Raw genomic sequence first — 18,701 nt, 5'->3', positions numbered from 1 at the left:
TGGTTCAGTCTCAGCAGGTTGTGCATTTCTAAGAATTTCTCCATTTCTTCCAGGTTGTCCATTTTATTGGCATAGAGTTTCCTGTAGTAATCTCTCATGATCTTTTGTATTTCTGCAGTGTCAGTTGTTACTTCTCCTTTTTCATTTCTAATTCTATTGATTTGAGTCTCCCTTTTTTTCTTTATGAGTCTGGCTAATGGTTTACCAATTTTGTTTATCTTCTCAAGGAACCAGCTTTTAGTTTTATTGATCTTTGCTATCATTGTCTCCATTTCTTTTTCATTTATTTCTGATCTGATCTTTATGATTTCTTTACTTCTGCTAACTTTGGTTTTTTTTTTTTTTTCTTATTTCTCTAATTGCTTTAGGTGCAAGGTTAGGTTGTTTATTTGAGATGTTTCCTGTTTCTTAAGGTAGGATTGTATTGCTATAAACTTCCCTCTTAGAACTGCTTTTGCTGCATCCCATAGGTTTTGGGTCGTCATGTCTCCATTGTCATTTGTTTCTAGGTATTTTTTGATTTCCTCTTTGATTTCTTAAGTGATCACTTCATTATTAAGTAGTGTATTGTTTAGCCTCCATGTGCTTGTATTTTTTAAAGATCTTTCCCTGTAATTGATATCTAGTCTCATAGTGTTGTGGTCAGAAAAGATACTTGATACGATTTCAATTTTCTTAAATTTACCAAGGCTTGATTTGTGACCCAAGATATGATCTATCCTGGAGAACGTTCCACGAGCACTTGAGAAAAATGTGTATTCTGTTGTTTTTGGATGGAATGTCCTATAAATATCAATTTATTCCATCTTGTTTAATGTGTCATTTAAAGCTTGTGTTTCCTTATTTATTTTCATTTTGGATGATCTGTCCATTGGGGAAAGTGGGGTGTTAAAGTCCCCTACTATGACTGTGTTACTGTCGATTTCCCCTTTTATGGCTGTTAGTATTTGCCTTATGTATTGTGGTACTCCTATGTTGGGTGCATAAATATTTACAATTGTTATATCTTCTTCTTGGATTGATCCCTTGATCATTATGTAGTGTCCTTCTTTGTCTCTTGCAATAGTCTTTATTTTAAAGTCTATTTTGTCCATATGAGAATTGCTACTCCAGTTTTCTTTTGATTTCCATTTGCATGGAATATCTTTTTCCATCCCCTCACTTTCAGTCTGTATGTGTCCCTAGGTCTGAAGTGGTTCTCTTGTAGATAGCATATATACGGGTCTTGTTTTTGTATCCATTCAGCCAGTCTGTGTCTTTTGGTGGGAGCATTTAATCCATTTACATTTAAGGTAATTATCGATATGTATGTTCCTATTCCCATTTTCTTAATTGTTTTGGGTTTGTTATTATAGGCCTTTTCCTTCTCTTGTGTTTCTTGCCTAGAGAAGTTCCTTTAGCATTTGTTGTAAAGCTGGTTTGGTGGTGCTGAACTCTCTCAGCTTTTGCTTGTCTGTAAAGGTTTTAATTTCTCCATCAAATCTGAATGAGATCCTTACTGGGTAGAGTAATCTTGCTTGTAGGTTTTTCTCCTTCATTACTTTAAATATGTCCTGCCACTGCTTTCTGGCTTGCAGAGTTTCTGCTGAAAGATCAGCTGTTAACCTTATGGGAATTCCCTTGTGTGTTATTTTTCCCTTGCTGCTTTTAATATGTTTTCTTTGTATTTAATTTTTGATAGTTTGATTAATATGTGTCTTGGCGTGTTTCTCCTTGCATTTATCCTGTATGGGACTCTCTGTGCTTCCTGGACTTGATTAACTATTTCCTTTCCCATATTAGGGAAGTTTTCAACTATAATCTCTTCAAATGTTTTCTCAGTCCCTTTCGTTTTCTCTTCTTCTTCTGCGACCCCTATAATTCGAATGTTGGTGCGTTTAATGTTGTCCCAGAGGTCTCTGAGACTGTTCTCAGTTCTTTTCATTCTTTTTTCTTTATTCTGCTCTGCAGTAGTTATTTCCACTATTTTACCTTCCAGGTCACTTATCCGTTCTTCTGCCTCAGTTATTCTGCTATTGATCCCTTCTAGAGTATTTTTCATTTCATTTATTGTGTTGTTCATCATTGCTTGTTTCCTCTTTAGTTCTTCTAGGTCCTTGTTAAATGTTTCTTGTATTTTCTCTATTCTATTTCCAAGATTTTGGATCACGTTTACTATCATTACTCTGAATTCTTTTTCAGTAGACTGCCTATTTCCTCTTCATTTGTTAGGTCTGGTGCATTTTTACCTTGCTCCTTCATCTGCTGTGTGTTTTTCTGTCTTCTCATTTTGCTTATCTTACTGTGTTTGGGGTCTCCTTTTTGCAGGCTGCAGGTTTGTAGTTCCCGTTGTTTTTGGTGTCTGTCCCTAGTGGCTAAGGTTGGTTCAGTGGGTTGTGTAGGCTTCCTGGTGGAGGGGACTAGTGCCTGTGTTCTGGTGGATGAGGCTGGATCTTGTCTTTCTGGTGGGCAGGTCCACATCTGGTGGTGTGTTTTGGGGTGTCTGTGACCTTATTATGATTTTAGGCAGCCTCAGTTCCCTGTGCTATACAGGAAGATCTTGTTGTTTATCCACTTTATATACAGTAGTGTGTATCTGCTAATCGCAAACTCCTAATTTATCCCTCCCTCAACCCCCTTTCCCCTTTGGTAACCATAAGTTTGTTTTCTATGTCTGTGAGCCTGTTTCTGTTTTGTCAATAAGTTCATCCGTGTCATATTTTAGACTCCACATGTAAGTGGTATCATATGGTATTTGTCTTTCTCTTTTTGACTTACTTCACTTAGTATGATAATCTCTAGGTCCATCCATGTTGCTGCAAATGGCATTATTTCATTCTTTTTTATGGCTCAGTAGTATTCCATTGTATATATACCACATCTTCTTTATCTATTCATCTGTCGATGGACATTTAGGTTGTTTCCATGCCTTGGCTATTGTGAATAGGGCTACTATGAACATTGGGGCACATGTATCTTGCAGAAACTAAATCTGAATCCAGAGCTGACTGCTTGCAAAGCCATGTTCCTACTATGGCCTCTTCCCCTGCAACTGTGAATACATTTGAAAGTACTTTCTAATAATTATAACCTTCTCATCTGATTCTCACAGTAGGCAAACAAAGATATTCATATCCATTTAATAGATGACAAAACAGAAGCACAGAGATTATGAGTCCCTGTCTAAGACATAGAGAGTAAGACACTAGGATTTGAACCCCAGTTTCCTGACAAATCAGAGTGATTCAATGATGTATTTCCTTAAGAATTTTTTTTTAACTTTTGAAAGATATTTTCCCCCTTAACCCTGGCTGACATACAATACCCTCTTCTCCTTTCTCCAAATTTTGACATTGTTCTATCCCATGCCAAGTGGCAACAGGAGTTTGCTGGGGCAAATTCAACTCTGGAACGTTCTCTGCCACTAAATCACAGCTGCCACCGGAACTGCCACTGCCAACTCCCCCAGACTGCCGTAAAACCACATTCCATCTGCAGAATGCTGCCAGGACAGTGCCAATGAAGAGTGGAAAGATGTACTGAGAAATATTGGAGACACAACAGAAAAACAGGTGTTCCCAAACATCCCCCTCGAGCCCACACTGAGGCGTAGCGAACAACCCAGGGAAAAACACATGGGATAAAGAGTCATTTGTTAAAACCCGGTCATAAATCCCACAGAACAATGCCACATTGTCAGGCTGCCCTCTCATAACGTTTTCCCGCCAGTAACACTGGTACGTGTGTGGCTTGAAGAAGCCCCAGCAGCAACAGAGAAGACAACCCTGGTTTGCTGGAATATTGGGCGAGCTCAGGCTTGCCAAGTCCATCCTACGAGGTGAGTCATAAATCTCAACAGGTCTGTTTTTTCCTCCCTGCAGTCGGGATTGTGTCGGCTCTAGTGTAAGCCTCGGAGTGTATTTTGTGGTCTGATTGGAGGGGACCATGAGCTTCATCCTACTCCTCTTATCCATCTTCTCACGCTCTTTGCTTGGAGCAGAGGAATGACACAATTAAACCCAGAATCCTTTGAGAACATGAGTATTCATGGAAGTTATCACCCCAAAATACTAGACTTAGAAAAGATCCTGGAAATTATCCAGCATAAATATCGTTAAGCACAGATAAGCAAGCAGCCCCGTGGCTGGTCCTTAATGACCCTCACCTCCTGTATCCATGCCCTTTGTAGACCCACAGCGGACCTGTGTAACCTAGAGGATGCTGTCGAAATAATGGCGTGTGACTTCTGAGGTCCAGTCACCTCGTTCCCTCAGATCACTCGCTCTGGAGGAAACCAGCCCCCATGTCCTGAGGACACTCCAGCAGCCCCAGAGAGGGCTTCACATGGCCAGGATTGAGGCCTCTGACCACAAGCAGCACCGGATACGTAAGTTAGCCGCCTGGGGAGGACATCTTCCCACCCCCGTCGAACCTTCCGACGAGCAGAACTGGAGACCCTGGGCTGGACTGCCCAGCCAGGGCCTCTGAACTCCTGAGCCACAGAGGCTTTGAGATCGTATGTGGCGACTGTTATTTTAAGGCACTACGTCTTGAGCGAGTTGTGACACAGTCATAAGTGCTTAAGAGAGCAGCCAAAGCAGGGACAGGACAGATGCAACATGACAACCGTACAGGATAATCTTTCCAGTTAAAGTGCCTCCTTGTTTCTACGGTCTACAGGACTTCACACTGATGCAGGAGGTCCCAACGAGATCTGACTGCCAGCTCAGCATACTCCAGCCGCATCGCCTCCTACTTACTTCCCAATTACCTCCCCTGCAAGAACGTTTATGATCCCACTTTACAGTCCGCCTGGCACTCTCTGCCCCCAGAGCTTCACACAGGTGAATGCTTCTTGGTGGTCAACACTCAGCTCAAATGTCACTTTGGAGAGATTTTCTTGTCACCAATCCCAAGAAGGCTCCTCTCCCCACACCTCCTGTCCCCACTGATACCCTGTAGCTGCAGGATATCACACAGGTGATGCTCTTCACAGCACCGGCCACGCTCTGAACTTGCCGCACATACTCCTGCCTAGACTTGGTTACTGTCATTTCCCCAACAGACACAAGTTTCACAAAAGTACCTTGTTTGTCTTATTTTCTCCTGTATCCCTGGAAGATCAAAATGCGCTTGCTGTGTTTACACGATCAACAATATTTGTAAAGAGAAGAATGGAGATTGGGAAGGAAGAGGGGAGGAAGGGAAGGAAAGAAGGTTAAAGAATGAGCTACATCTTTGAAATCTTTTAGTGAAAACAGTAGCGCCTCTTTGAATTACCATACATCGAACAAGCACCTACTTTGCACAGACAAGTCTTGTGCAAGCTACTGAGGATGGAAACTAGCCACACAGCCTTGTCCCTCAAGGGCAACTTGACTTTGAATTAATTTATCAGAATCCCTTCCAATGACTTGGAAGTCAAGAGTCAAGGAAGGAAAGAAGTCTAAAAGGGAAGCGCAGAGGTATGGGGGCGGTGGGCAGGGTTTGCGGGTCTCCAAGCCAGCTTGCCAGGAGTTGAGAAAAGTACCGAAAGAAAAGTCCAGAAAGAGTTCTGGCCAGATTTGCAAATGATTTGCCAGTTTTCTGTAGAACCAATCAGAAGCACAGTGTTGAACAAAGTATCTACAGCCTGTGAACAAGCCAATACTCCATGGGCATCTTTGGAAAATGAGACTTTTGGGGGGTCTCTGAAGAGGGACTGAAAAAGTCACATCCTATGGGACCCCAGTGAGAATACTCTTCCTCTCCCAGCCCCCGAGAGCCTTGATTTCCCCCACTGCCATCTTTATCCCCAGATGGAAACAGGTGGTGTTGGGTACAGAAGGATGCGGCTGGGAAACACAGCAAGCAAAAGGGATGTTTCTAATTGGTGTGCCTGGCCCTTCTGAATGGAACAGAACGATTTACATTGTTTGAATCATAAAAAATCTAGAGAAAAATTCCAGCGGGATCTCTGACCCACGACACCCCAGGCTCTGGGTCAGTATCACCCACTCATCTGTTTCTATAATCCTTTCCATTTGTACTGGGAAGGAAAGATTTGGTCCACTTGGACTTGTTTCCATCCCGGCAGGCTGGGCTCATGTATCTCGCTCACAGAACTGATGCTAAGAAATGCATCTTTAGGATCTAAACCACAGTATGAGGCTGCAGTACAAGGAGACCCAAAGAATGAAGTCATGAAATGAATTTCAAGAAAGGAAACTTTGGGCCAAAGATGAAAGGCCTTCTTAACTGTGAAAATCTATTAGAATATGTAATGCTCTCTCAAGAATAGAAGCACCATTGCTTACGTTATTTAAGACAAGGGGAACAAAGGGCTGGAGAACGTACATTGATCCCACTTCAGCCCCTGAGAGGATAGGAAAAATGACCTAATGGTGATTTCCTATCGCTAACTGACATGATCATTTGAATCTGAAAACGTTAGAAAGTAAGGAACCGGACTCTCCCGTATCAGGAGTGCAAGCGGGCCGGCGCCTTTGGCATCTCTGCAGCTTTTGGTGGAGGGAAGTGAACGTCTGTGCAATTCCACGCGCCCCACAGATGATGCTGCTGGATGGGCTCAAACTCGGGCACAGCCAAGATGTCCGAAGAGGGTCACGGTGTCCCACACCCAGTACCAGAGCCACAAGCCAGCCAGGAGCCTCTTCTAACTGCAGTGAGACCCATAGTGTCTAAGAAACAAGTCTTCCCGGAGATAAGAAAGCATAGGGGGAGATGTTTAGTCTTCTCGTTCAAAAGGCATCAGCCTAAGCGCTCCGTTCCTGTCCTGGGGGTAAACCTAAGCGGCATCTGATACCAGACGTGCACGCTGCAGCGTTAGCGGAGAGCTCTGCACTGTCCCTGAGTCACGGGATCTCAGACCTGGAGGGAACCTCGGGGTTTCCCTAAGGCACCTCCTCCTGTGTTAAAGTGAGCCGTGTTCTAGAAAGTGGCACAAAATCCAGGAGAGTTCTGGGAACAGCATCAAAGCGGGGTATTGGTGCTTACCTGAGGCCAGAACAGTGATCACTGGAGTTTAGTGAAAGAAAGGGCCTTGTAGGTAAAGCGTCTGGAAGGAGGAAGAAAGAACAGCAAATACTGGCAGAACCTGAACAATGTGAGACTCTCTTGAAAACTTTCCTAATTTGTATGCAGGCTGCATCGCACTTTTTCTTGCGTAAAAACATATGCACTTTGAAGGCTGAGTTGCTCTGTGGGTTGAGAGAGGAGCTGGGAGGGGCAAATTCATTTTTACGGGGGGGTCGGGGACCATGCATTTTCCATCTTTATGGAAAGATGGTGCCCTAGCAGAGTGCCCTAGGTGCCCTAGCAGAGTGGTGACTTGCATAGTTTAAAGAGTGAACATGAAAGAGGGTTTCTGAGATCTAAGGTGGGGACAGGAACCCTGGTCCCCTTGGTGGTGGTGACTTAATCTAAGCCTTTCAGACAGAAGCCACCTTCCTTCTGCTTTGGATCCTCGGAGGGGCCAGGGCTGTCTCAGTCACCAGGGGGAGAGTCACTGGCCCAAGCAGGCTAAGAGGTGGGGTTTTTGCCTGGGTGGAATAAATCATAAATAAATGCATCTTGGAGGCCGACGGCCTGCACAGCCTAATCAGACCCCCGACAAGCCCCTTGCCCCCTCCAGGGCTTGCTTGTTTTCACCAAGAAGGAGGAACCCCTGAGGGTCCCCTCTCAGCCCCCAGAGCACTGGGCTGAGCCTCCCAGGGGTCCCAGCTGGAGCTGGGAGCTCCCTCTGGGCTGCACACTTTGAAGGTGCAGGAAGATCTCCGTCCTGTGGAGGTTTCGGCAGGGGGGAGGGGTGCAGACGAGGGCTCTCCCCCTCCCTCGCCTGGGGGGATTAAGGACGCTCCATTGTCCCCGGCCTGATGGCCCCAGAATTTGCATACATCAAGTCCCCGAGCTGGGATAGAGGCACCGGACTGCACCTGCCGCCCGGGGTTCCCAAGGCTGACGGCAGTCAGACCTTGCAGGTAATCCATTTGGGTCCTTACAGATTGGGGTCCAGGCTTGGGGTGAAATAATGACGGAGAAGGGAACGCAAGGCACGGTACACACACGGCTGCAAGTGGTCAGGGGTCTGGGAAAGCCCGGGCTTTGAATCCGGGGGCGCTCTTTTAAACAGGCCTTTATGTGGAGAGCCTTCCAACCTCCTAAGCCTCATTGAACTTGAAAAGCTACAAGCTCCCTTTCTTTCCGAAGACCCTCTGGCCTCTTCGCTTATCTGTTTCATCGAAGCCATTGTTAGGGGCTGCATTAGTGGGAACCGGGATCCTCCCGAGGAGGCGTGTATCATATCACAGATGTAAAAAACGGTAGAACAAAGGTCTGAGCCGTCCAGGGAGCCCAGGTCACGGCTGAGGGGATTCAGGTCCCTGCCGGTGCTTCCCCGCATAAATAACATTTTCCAGATTACAAATCGCTTACAAATACAGACAGTGCATTATTGCTGAGAACGACGATTTCCATTTGACAGGTGGTGAAACTAAGGCTTCAGGAAGGGACGATGCCCATCAGTGATGCGTCCTGAACCGAAGCCCCTGAATTCGGATCCCAGGTCCCGCGTTCTCCCGCCACATGGCACCGCGTGTGCGAAACACCAGGGGAAAGAACTTTAGGACGAGGCTGCATCCGGCTTTTCACTGAAGCAGGGCTGAGCCAGTATACCTATGATGTATCATTTTGGTCTCGGAATATATTTCTGGCAAATCAAGGAAAATAATTTAATGAGCACCGGAGGTATGTGGGACCGTGGGCGGGGGGTTGGGCACCAGGGCTCCGGGTAAGCTGCTCCCAAAGAATCATTAGCAAATGAATGGCTTATTCAAGTGCCCCGAGGGACTGCAATGGGGCTGGCCTGGGTCTCCAGAGGAAGCTCCACCAGCTGGTCCCCTGCCTGTCCCCCACCCTCCCCCAGCCTTTCTTCCCTTCTCAAGCCCCGGGCGCTCCACCACCCTTAACATTTGTTCTCCAAAATCAGGAAGGGTCAGAACACCATCCCCTGGCAGTTGTTGGCCAACTGACCTCATCTTAATGTCACTGGCTTTTAGTCCAGTGTTATATCTCACAGAGACCTGCATTTGGAACTTAAGGAAAGAAAAATCTCGTGGAATTTACACAGAGCAAATTCACTCTTTGAAGATGGGACAATTCTAGGAGTTTCAACAAATCACACCATTTTGTAACCAGCACCACAGTTCAGGCATAGAACCGTTCCATCACCTCCTAAAATTCCCTCCTGCCCCTTAGTGGTCAACCCCACCACCATCCACTGGGCCCATTGTTTTGCCTTTTCTAGAATGTCAAAAAATGGAGTCACACGTGTGTAGCCTTTTGAGTTGGGCTGCTTCTGTTTAGCATAATGCTTGTGAGATTTATCCATGCTGTTGCGTGTCTCTGTACTGCATTCCTTTTTCTTGGTGAATAGAATTCTATTGTATGGAAGGACTATGCGTGGTTTATTCATTCATCAGTTGAAGGACATTTGGGTTGTTTCCAGTTTGGGGAACTTTGGAATCAAGTTACTATTAGACATTTGCATACAGGTTTTTGTGTGAACATGTTTTTATTTCTCTTGGGTGAATGCCCAGGCATGGAATTGCTCATCATATGGTTAGTTTATGTTTAACTTAAAAGAAACTGCCAATGGCTTCCCTGCTGGCGCAGTGGTTGAGAGTCCGCCTGCCGATGCAGGGGACGTGGGTTCATGCCCCGGTCCAGGAAGATCCCACATGCCGCGGAGCGGCTGGGCCCGTGAGCCATGGCCACTGAGCCTGCGCGTCCGGAGCCTGTGCTCTGCAATGGGAGAGGCCACAACAGTGAGAGGACCGCGTACCGCAAAGAAAAAAACAAAACACTGCCAAGTTCATTTCCAAAGTGCCTGTGTATCATTGTTGCACTCCTGCAGTGTCAGTGAGAGTTCTAGTTGCTCCTCCATCTAGTGTTGTCTTTTATTATTATTGGTTGCCCATCTAACAGGTATGTGGTAGTATCTCATTGTGGTTTTATTTTGTATTTCCCCAATGACTAATGTGTCTGTGTATTTTAAGACCTTACTTTTCAAAGAGTTTAGGTTCACAGCACAATTGAGACGAAGTTATAGAGATTTTGCTCATACCCCCTGCTCCTACCCCCCTTCTATCAAAATCCCCCACCAGAGTGGTACATTTATTACAATTGATGAACCTACCATGACACACCATTATCTCCCAAAGTCTGCAGCTTACATTAGGGTTCACTCCTGGTGGTGTATATTCTACAGGTTGGGAGAAAGGCACAGGGACATGTATTCACCATTAAATATCAGAGTATTTTCACTGCCCTAAAAATCCTCTGTGCTCTGTCTCCATGGCTTTGCCTTTTCCAGACTGTCATGTAATTGGAATTAAGCATATATAGCCTTTTCAGATCGGCCTCTTACACTTAGTAATATGCATTTAAAGTTCCTCCATATCCTTTTATGGCTTGATAACTCATTTTTTTTTTTTGGTGCTGAATAATATTTCATTGTCTGGATGGACCACTGCTTATGTATCTATTGGCTTACTTCACCTACTAAGGACATCTTGGTTGCTTCCAAGTTTTTCTTAAGCTTTTATTATGGAAAATTTCAAACATATCAAAAAGTGTTAATCGACAGAAGACTATAGTGAACTTACTGTATCTATCATCTAGCTTCAAAGATTATCAGTGCCTGCCCAATCTTGTTTCATCTATACCCCTATTCATTTCTCCCTGGCCCCTGAACAGTTTGAAGCAAATTCCAGCCATGAATCATTTATAAATATTTCAGTATCTACCTCCAGAGATAGGATTTTTAAAAGCTTAATCATAATATTACTCTCACTTTTAAAAATGTACAATAAATCCTTAATATATTAAAAGTTTTATAGTGTTCATATTTTTCTGATAGTCTTATACGATTTTTTAAATTTGGTTGAGATGTCTCCCCAGGTTCAAAGATTCTCCTTTCAGATCTTTCTTTCTTCTTGCAAATGTGTATTGAAGATACCAGGATATTTGACCTGTAGAATTTCCCATAGTCTGGATTTTGCCGTTTCAGGCACTGTGGAATTTTCCGTAGTGTCTTTAACATGAACCTTGTATTTTGTGTAAATGGGCAGTTAGATCCAGAGGGGGTCTGAATCTAACCTGAATCCAGATTAATTCATGAGTGTTTGCAAAACGGTGACTCAAATCTTAGCATTCTTCCTTCCTTCATTAGCTGAAATACTCCTTAAAATACCACTTTCCTCATTAATTACTTAGTTACCCAGTGCTACACATTATATAGAAAAGGCAACATAGATGCATGATTATTTTCTTTTGTTTACACATTTTCAAAATAATGGGGATAATTCTCAGAATATTCCAAAGGTGAGCAATTTCTTTAGTATCATTATGAGCTCATATGTCATGTATTGGTTTGATATTATTTCAATCCACTTGTTTATGACTTACGTGAGGATGTTTTATTCCACTTGCTTAGGGCAAAGACACACAAAAATTGTTTTTAGGATAAAGTTGTTTCGATAGGAGAATGAAGTAAGCTGTCAGGTGCCATACCCCCCCCCCACTGGTGTTGATAAGCATTCAGTAGTTCAGCTATTGTGTATTGCTGGGCCCCCATCCCACAAGTTTCTGCTTCAGGAGGTTGCCCCCGCTCGCCACAACTAGAGAAAGCCTGTGCACAGCAACGAAGACCCAACGCAGCCATAAATAAATAAACAAACAAACTCTATTTTAAAAAAATTTTTTAAAAAATTGATATTGATGCTACTGGTCCAGGGACCACATTGTGAGAAGCTCTGTTCTAGAGAAAGTGTCTGATTATCGCACCAGCCACAGCTGAAAAGATGAACTTGTCTGTGATCAAAAGGACAATATGCACCCCGATGTTCATTGCAGCACTATTTACAATAGCCAGGACATGGAAGCAACCTAAGTGTCCATCATCAGAGGAATGGATAAAGAAGATGTGGTACATAGATACAATGGAATATTACTCAGCCATAGAGAGGAACAAAATTGGGTGATTTGTAGAGACATGGATGGACCTAGAGACTGTCATACAGAGTGAAGTAAGTCAGAAAGAGAAAAAAAATCATATATTAACACATATATGTGGAATCTGAAAAAATTGGTATAGACAACCTTATTTACAAAGCAGAAATAGAGACACAGATGTAGAGAACAGACGTATGGATACCAAGGGGGAAGGGGGATGGGATGAATTGGGAGATTGGGATTGACACGTATACACTATTGATACTATGTATAAAATAGATAACTAATGAGAACCTACTGTATAGCACAGGGAACTCTACTCAGTGCTCTGTGGTGACCTAAATGGGAAGGAAATCCAAAAAAGAAGGTATATATGTATACATATAGCTGATTCACTTTGCTGTACAGTATAAACTAACACAATATTGTAAAGCAACTATACTCCGATAAGAAATTTTTTTAAAAAGGGAAAAAAAAGAAAGTAAAGCTGAAAAAAAAAAATAGTGCAAACCCATAATCCTCATTAGTTAATCCAAGTTGCCTTGGTTTATTGCATACCCTTAACAAATTGTTCTCCTATTTTCTTTTAAAAATGAACTTTGACTAATTACTGAATATAGCAGGCATACATTTTTAGTAAATTCAGAAATGTGTAAAAAAAAAAAAAAAAAAGGGTGATGCCTCCTCATGCAGATAGACAATGGGCTTTTCCTCTCTCCTGTCTGGTGTCCTGATGACACACCACAGCTCATCTCTCATGGACCCCATCACCAAGAGTTCACAGCACTGTCAAAGCTAAGTTCATTTAAACTTAAATTTGGAAAGAAGCCTACACTTCCTATTACTTTGAGAAGTAGGAAGGAAGACTGAAAATGAAGCAAGGCTTCAAAAACCAGAGAAGCAGCAAATGCGTTGTCATAGCCCCGAAAGTTATTAGGAGGGCTGCTCAAGATAGAAGAGGCTCTAACTATGGGGGCTTTTTCCTTCCTGATGTTTTAGTTACATTTGGTTGTGAAGGTTATAAAAATGAATAAGACATGACCCCAGTTCTCAAGGGGTGTACAGTCCAGCTGGAGGGCTGACCTAAGAAGGAAGCAGAAGGACGTTGGACCAGAAACTCAGGAAGCACACTGTCAGGGCACACGGGAGGGGAGGGTTGACTCCAACCCAGGGATGCACAGAAGAAAGGACCCGCCTCCCAGGAGCGTCTTCTTTGTCTACAATTCATTTAATCCTCCAGACACCCTCCTGGGGTCAGTTATCTGTGAATCTTATCAGTGTCAGAGCTCTTCCAAGGATGAGTAGCCCTTTGAGATACGAGAATAATTAAAAGAAAGCAATGAACCACTGAGCTGTCTGAACTTGAACTCGAACTTTTATTATTCTTGTGAAGGCGTGGGCTCCTACAAATATAAGGTGCATTATACCTTAAACCTACTTCAAAGCTTTAAGTATTTGACCATGACTTAACACAAGCTAAAGACAGGACAAAACAAGACAGAAAACCTCGTAGCACACCTTTCTGCAGTCTCTCCCCTCTCTCCAATTCCAGCACCAGAAGCAAACCTCATCCTTGACTTTGGGAGCCTGCAGGCTCTCCTATGAGTTCTTGGGATGCTCTGATGCTCTGGCCACAGACACTAGGATCCCAGACTTTACTAGACCCCTCGGTCCCATGTTAGGCATCAGAAGCTCAACAGAGAGACCCCACAAATGGCATTGCGTCTACAGGCAACCAGCAGAGAAGAGAGGGTTATTCTAGGTCAGAGGGAGAGAGCTTGTCACTCTGTGACCTGAACGAATAGGCGACCTAATAGATGACTAATAATAGATGATCATTCCTGGAATGATCATGAGTTCACATTTCCTGGTCTTGGAACAGGAGCTAAGAATACTCCCCCTTTCAGACTGAAGGCACCTCAACAGTTCTCATTTCACAGATAAGAAAAATGAGGCACAGAGATGTTAAGTGATTTTTTCCCCCCGATCTCACAGCCTGTCTGACTCAGTCACTACGGCACGCTGCTTCCCAGGGAAACTGAGACCCCCCTCGGTGGACAGGGCGTCTCAGCCCAGAAAGTGCCTTACTTGTTAATTCCTGTTTTCCTTCCCCAGAACCTCCAGAAAGCGCTACTGCTGTGCCCTTCAGCTCTCTGAAGGGATTGTGAAATGGTGTGGCTGCCTGATGCCTGGTTGTCTCGGAAACACCAGCATGGAGCTTAAGGCTTACATCACTGATGTGCACCTGTGCACACATCCACGTCACACTCAGGTGTACGCACACCTGTGCACTGGGTGGATTCTCACCTGTTTCCGAGTCCTGCATCGGGCCCTGAGCCCTGACATGCTGTCTATATTCCTTCACCTGGGATGTTCTTTTCGGCTCTTCTCAGGACAGCCTACTCCGAGCCTCCTGGGTCTGCTCATCGCAGCCCTGCCTTAGGGCCCCTCTTGCACCTGGAAGGTCCTCCCGGATACGTGCCTTCTTATCCTCTAGCCGCTGCTTTGAAGCATCACCTCTTCCAGGAAGCCTTCCTCTCCTAATCACAGGGATGATGTGTGAGCCCTGGGCTTCACCCCTGCTGGGGCTTGTCCAAACTGGAAACTCCTATTCATTCCTTTAGTTTCACCTCACTGGATTAGCCCAGACTTCATAAACTCGTGTCACCAGTTAGAGAAATGAGGTGTCTCACGTATCCATTTCAGCAAGAACCCAGGATTTGTCCAAATCGGACCATTAAAATAAGGTCATTGAAAAAAAAATCTCAGGTGTTGAGGCAAACCATCCGGCCACAGAGTCAACTAGCTGCTCAGGTACAAATGATGCCAGATTCAGTTCAGATTCATGGAAATTTTTTATTCTGTAGGATTTTTTTTTAAATCTTTTTGCAGCGGAGTTCGAAGGCAGTGGGGATGAGGGGAGAAGGAGAAAAACACAGGAAATGTACAGGATTCTGGAATTTGAAATGTATGGGGAAGACAAGTAAATTCTCCCTTGCAAAAATCAAAGCACAAGGTAGTGGCTGGAAGTTCAATTAAATGGACCACCTGCAGAAAATGGGGACCAGAGGAAAAACACCCCGTTGGCACAAAGAGAAACCACACGTTTCTAAAAGCTTCTGTCAGTGGATCGTTAAACCTGCAGTGCCACTAAGTTTCAGGTTTGGATGCTTTGGCAATGGTGGCGGGGAAAATGCCAAGGCACAGGCACCAGGCTGAACACTCACTTTGCGATTCCTGGCAGACACCTCCACTCCCACGCAGAAGGTCTGGGGAGTGTTCAGGAAGCAAAGCACTTGTGTCAAAGCAAAGGAAGCCAGCGGCACTTCCACAGCTAAGCTGCACATACACTCTGGTTTACTTTCGGAGAGCCAAGAGCAACTTCTACCCCAATGAAAATATTCTCAAGGTGAAAGAGAAACAAGACCACTCCGCTGACCACATTCATCCGTGAACAAAAATTACTTATGCTTCCTAGTTTATGATATGGTTCCTGTCTTGTATTCACACTTTGGGGTTGATATTACCCTTATTTTACAAGGGAGGCACTTGAACCTCTGAGAGTATAAATCATCTTCCAATTAACGATCATTAAAAATAATAATGCCTAGTATTTCTTCAACACTTTCTATACACCAGACACTCTGCTAAGAACTTAATCTACGTGATCTCATGTATTAGTCATGAAATCATCCTTATTGGTCCTTGAATCCCCTTCCTCAGCTCCCTGGAACCATTTGACTCCTGTCTTATCCCTTGGATGGTTTCCACTCATGCTTAGAATAAAAGCCAAAGTCCAAAGTTTACCGTCATCGTGATGTTAGGCTCTTACCCGTCTCGGGGACTTTGTATTTCGCTCCTCCCTCTTTCCCCAAACACCCTCACCCACACATCATGCTAATCGCTAATATCTACTCAACCTTCGTGTCTCAGAGTAAATATCGCTTCTTCCAAGAGGTCTTTCCTAACCCTCCTGTCTAAATCTGGTTTCCCTATTGTAAGCTCACCAAACACACTGTACTTTTCCTTTGGAACACTTACACGTTGGTCATCCTTTATTTGCTTGGTTATACCTTTTCTATCTGTTCTTTTGAGGCCAGGACTGGGAGTCTTTGGGGCATCCCTGTATTTTTATTACCTGGTGGCACCTGGCACATGGTGGGTATTTAACAACTGTTAACAAAACAGAAACAACGTTTGATAGTAAATCCTAAGAGGTGAAAAACATACACAACATGTACATTATTGGGATACGTGTTTGTGGGTACAATTCCTCAACTTTTAGAATATAAAATTCTATATAGTGTAGTTTTTTGACTCTCAGAATCAAATCATGGACAAAGTGTAGAAGGCTGTGCGGACACTGTAGACAGAAGATAAATGTTAATGACCTTGACACAGTAAGAGCAAGGGTATAGTTGACCAAAGTCAGGGAATGGAAGTGGGGGATGGAGAAGGTAGTGGGTCCATCCTAATCTTATTAACTCGGGTGTCAATATATACTGTCCGAAGTTGACTTATTGAGAAGCGGAGGTTTAAATAGATGATTTAAAATTAAGTGTAGCCAATAACAAAACCAAATATAAAAATGTGCATGTCAAGCATTGAACATTGTGGGTGGACTCATAAAAGATCAAATAGTCATCGTTCCTAAGAGGGAGTCTATAAATATCCCTAAAATGGTTAAATCAAAACACAGAGATATCAGCATTTTATCTCCAGTTATGAAGGCGCCTTAATAAAAACCAGAACTGAAGAAAAACATAAAAATTGTCCTTGAGGAGTGAGATCCCTGGCTTTTATCACAGGCTATTCTGTGCTATTTAACTGTGATTGTCATAGTTTGGGTTCTCCCAGAAGTAGACCTTGAATCAGGTCTTGGAGGCAAGTTGTCTACTGGGACGCAAAGACTACCTGCAAGAAAGTGGGGGAAATGTTATAGGGAAGAGAACCACTAAAGACTAGGTTATTAAACCAGCTATTGCAATGAGCAACTAAAGCTATTTCCACAGGAAAACTGGAAAATAACGTAATCCAAGCATTTTATAATTATCTTTTATCTCTTTATAATTATCTGAGAAGCAAGGGACCTGGGGGTATTTATACGCTGATCCTCAACAGTCATTGGCTGAAGGCTGCTCCCTTCAGCCTTATAGCAAATAGCTATAGCAAATTAGGGTGTTGCTAATTTCCCAGCACCTCCAGCCCACTGTACATGAGGGGGCAGAGCAGCCTGCCGTGGTTCTAGAAAACAAGCTCTCAGGCACAAAGATGCAGACACTGCCAGTCAGCCGTTATGGGGACCAGGCACAGGGTGAGGACCCAGGGATACAAATGAAGCACCCATAGCTTCTAGTACAGTTGTCATGTGTGCATATTACTTTGGTACCAACATAAGTAAACATGAACTAGCAAAATGTGTTTTAAAATTTCTTATGTATCCACACAAGGAAATGAGCATTCATGAGGCATCAGCCATGGACCAGAAACTGTGTTAAAACAGGTCCATTTATATAGTCTTATTTAATTCTTCCTATAACCCTATTGTTGTGCATTACGATCATCTCTTCCAGATAAGTTAAAGAGAGCTCAGAGCATCTTTGTAAATATTAGAGGGGACTCTAGCTTCTAAGGTAAGTCATTACATGTAAATATAAGCAAGTATTGAATAGGAGTGAGAACAAAGTTAACCCTAAGTTTTCTAATGCAGAAAATCCTATGAAGGATGAAAATCAGACAGTAAGGATGACAGGAGAGATTGGTGCAAGATGGCGGAGTAGAAGGACGTGCGCTCACTCCCTCTTGCGAGAGCACCGGAATCACAACTGACTGTTGAACAATCATCAACAGGAAGACACTGGAACTCACCAGAAAAGATGCCCACATCCAAAGACAAAGGAGAAGCCGCAATGAGATGGTAGCAGGGGCGCAATCACAAAAAAATCAAATCCCATAACTGCTGTGTTGGTGACTCACAAACTGGAGAACACTTATACCACAGAAGTCCACCCACTGGAGTGAAGGTTCTGAGCCCCACATCAGGCTTCCCAACCTGGGGGTCTGGCAACGGGAGGAGGAATTCCTAGAGAATCAGACCTTGAAGACTAGTGGGATTTGATTGCAGGACTTTGACAGGATTGGGGGAAACAGAGACTCCACTCCTGGAGGGCACACACAGGGTAGTGTGTGCATCAGGACCCAGGGGAAGGAGCAGTGACCCCAGGGGAGACTGAGCCAGACCTACCACTAGTGTTGGAGGGTCTCCTGCAGAGGCAGGGGGTGGCTGTGGCTCACCACGGAGACAAGGACACTGGCAGCAGAAGTTCTGGGAAGTACTCCTTGGCGTGAGCCCTCCCAGAGTCCACCATTAGCCCCACCAAAGGGCCGGGTAGACTCCAGTGCTGGGTCGCCTCAGGCCAAACAACCAAAAGGAAGGGAACCACCCCACCCATCAGCAGACAAGCAGGTTAAGGTTTTACTGAGCTCTGCCCACCAGAGCAACACCCAGCTCTACCCACCACCAGTGCCTCCCATCAGGAAGCTTGCACATGTCTCTTAGATAGATTCAACCACCAGAGGGCAGACAGCAGAAACAAGAATAACTACCATCCTGCAGCCTGTGGAAGGAAAACCATATCACAGAAAGGTAGACAAGATGAAAAGGCAGAGGGCTATGTACCAGATGAAGGAACAAGATAAAACCCCAGAAA

Source organism: Monodon monoceros, unplaced genomic scaffold (assembly GCF_005190385.1).
Source record: "Monodon monoceros isolate NGI ecotype Baffin Bay Population unplaced genomic scaffold, NGI_Narwhal_1 Super_Scaffold_9, whole genome shotgun sequence".
Classification (NCBI taxonomy): domain Eukaryota; kingdom Metazoa; phylum Chordata; class Mammalia; order Artiodactyla; family Monodontidae; genus Monodon; species Monodon monoceros.
This window is presented reverse-complemented; position numbering follows the sequence as displayed.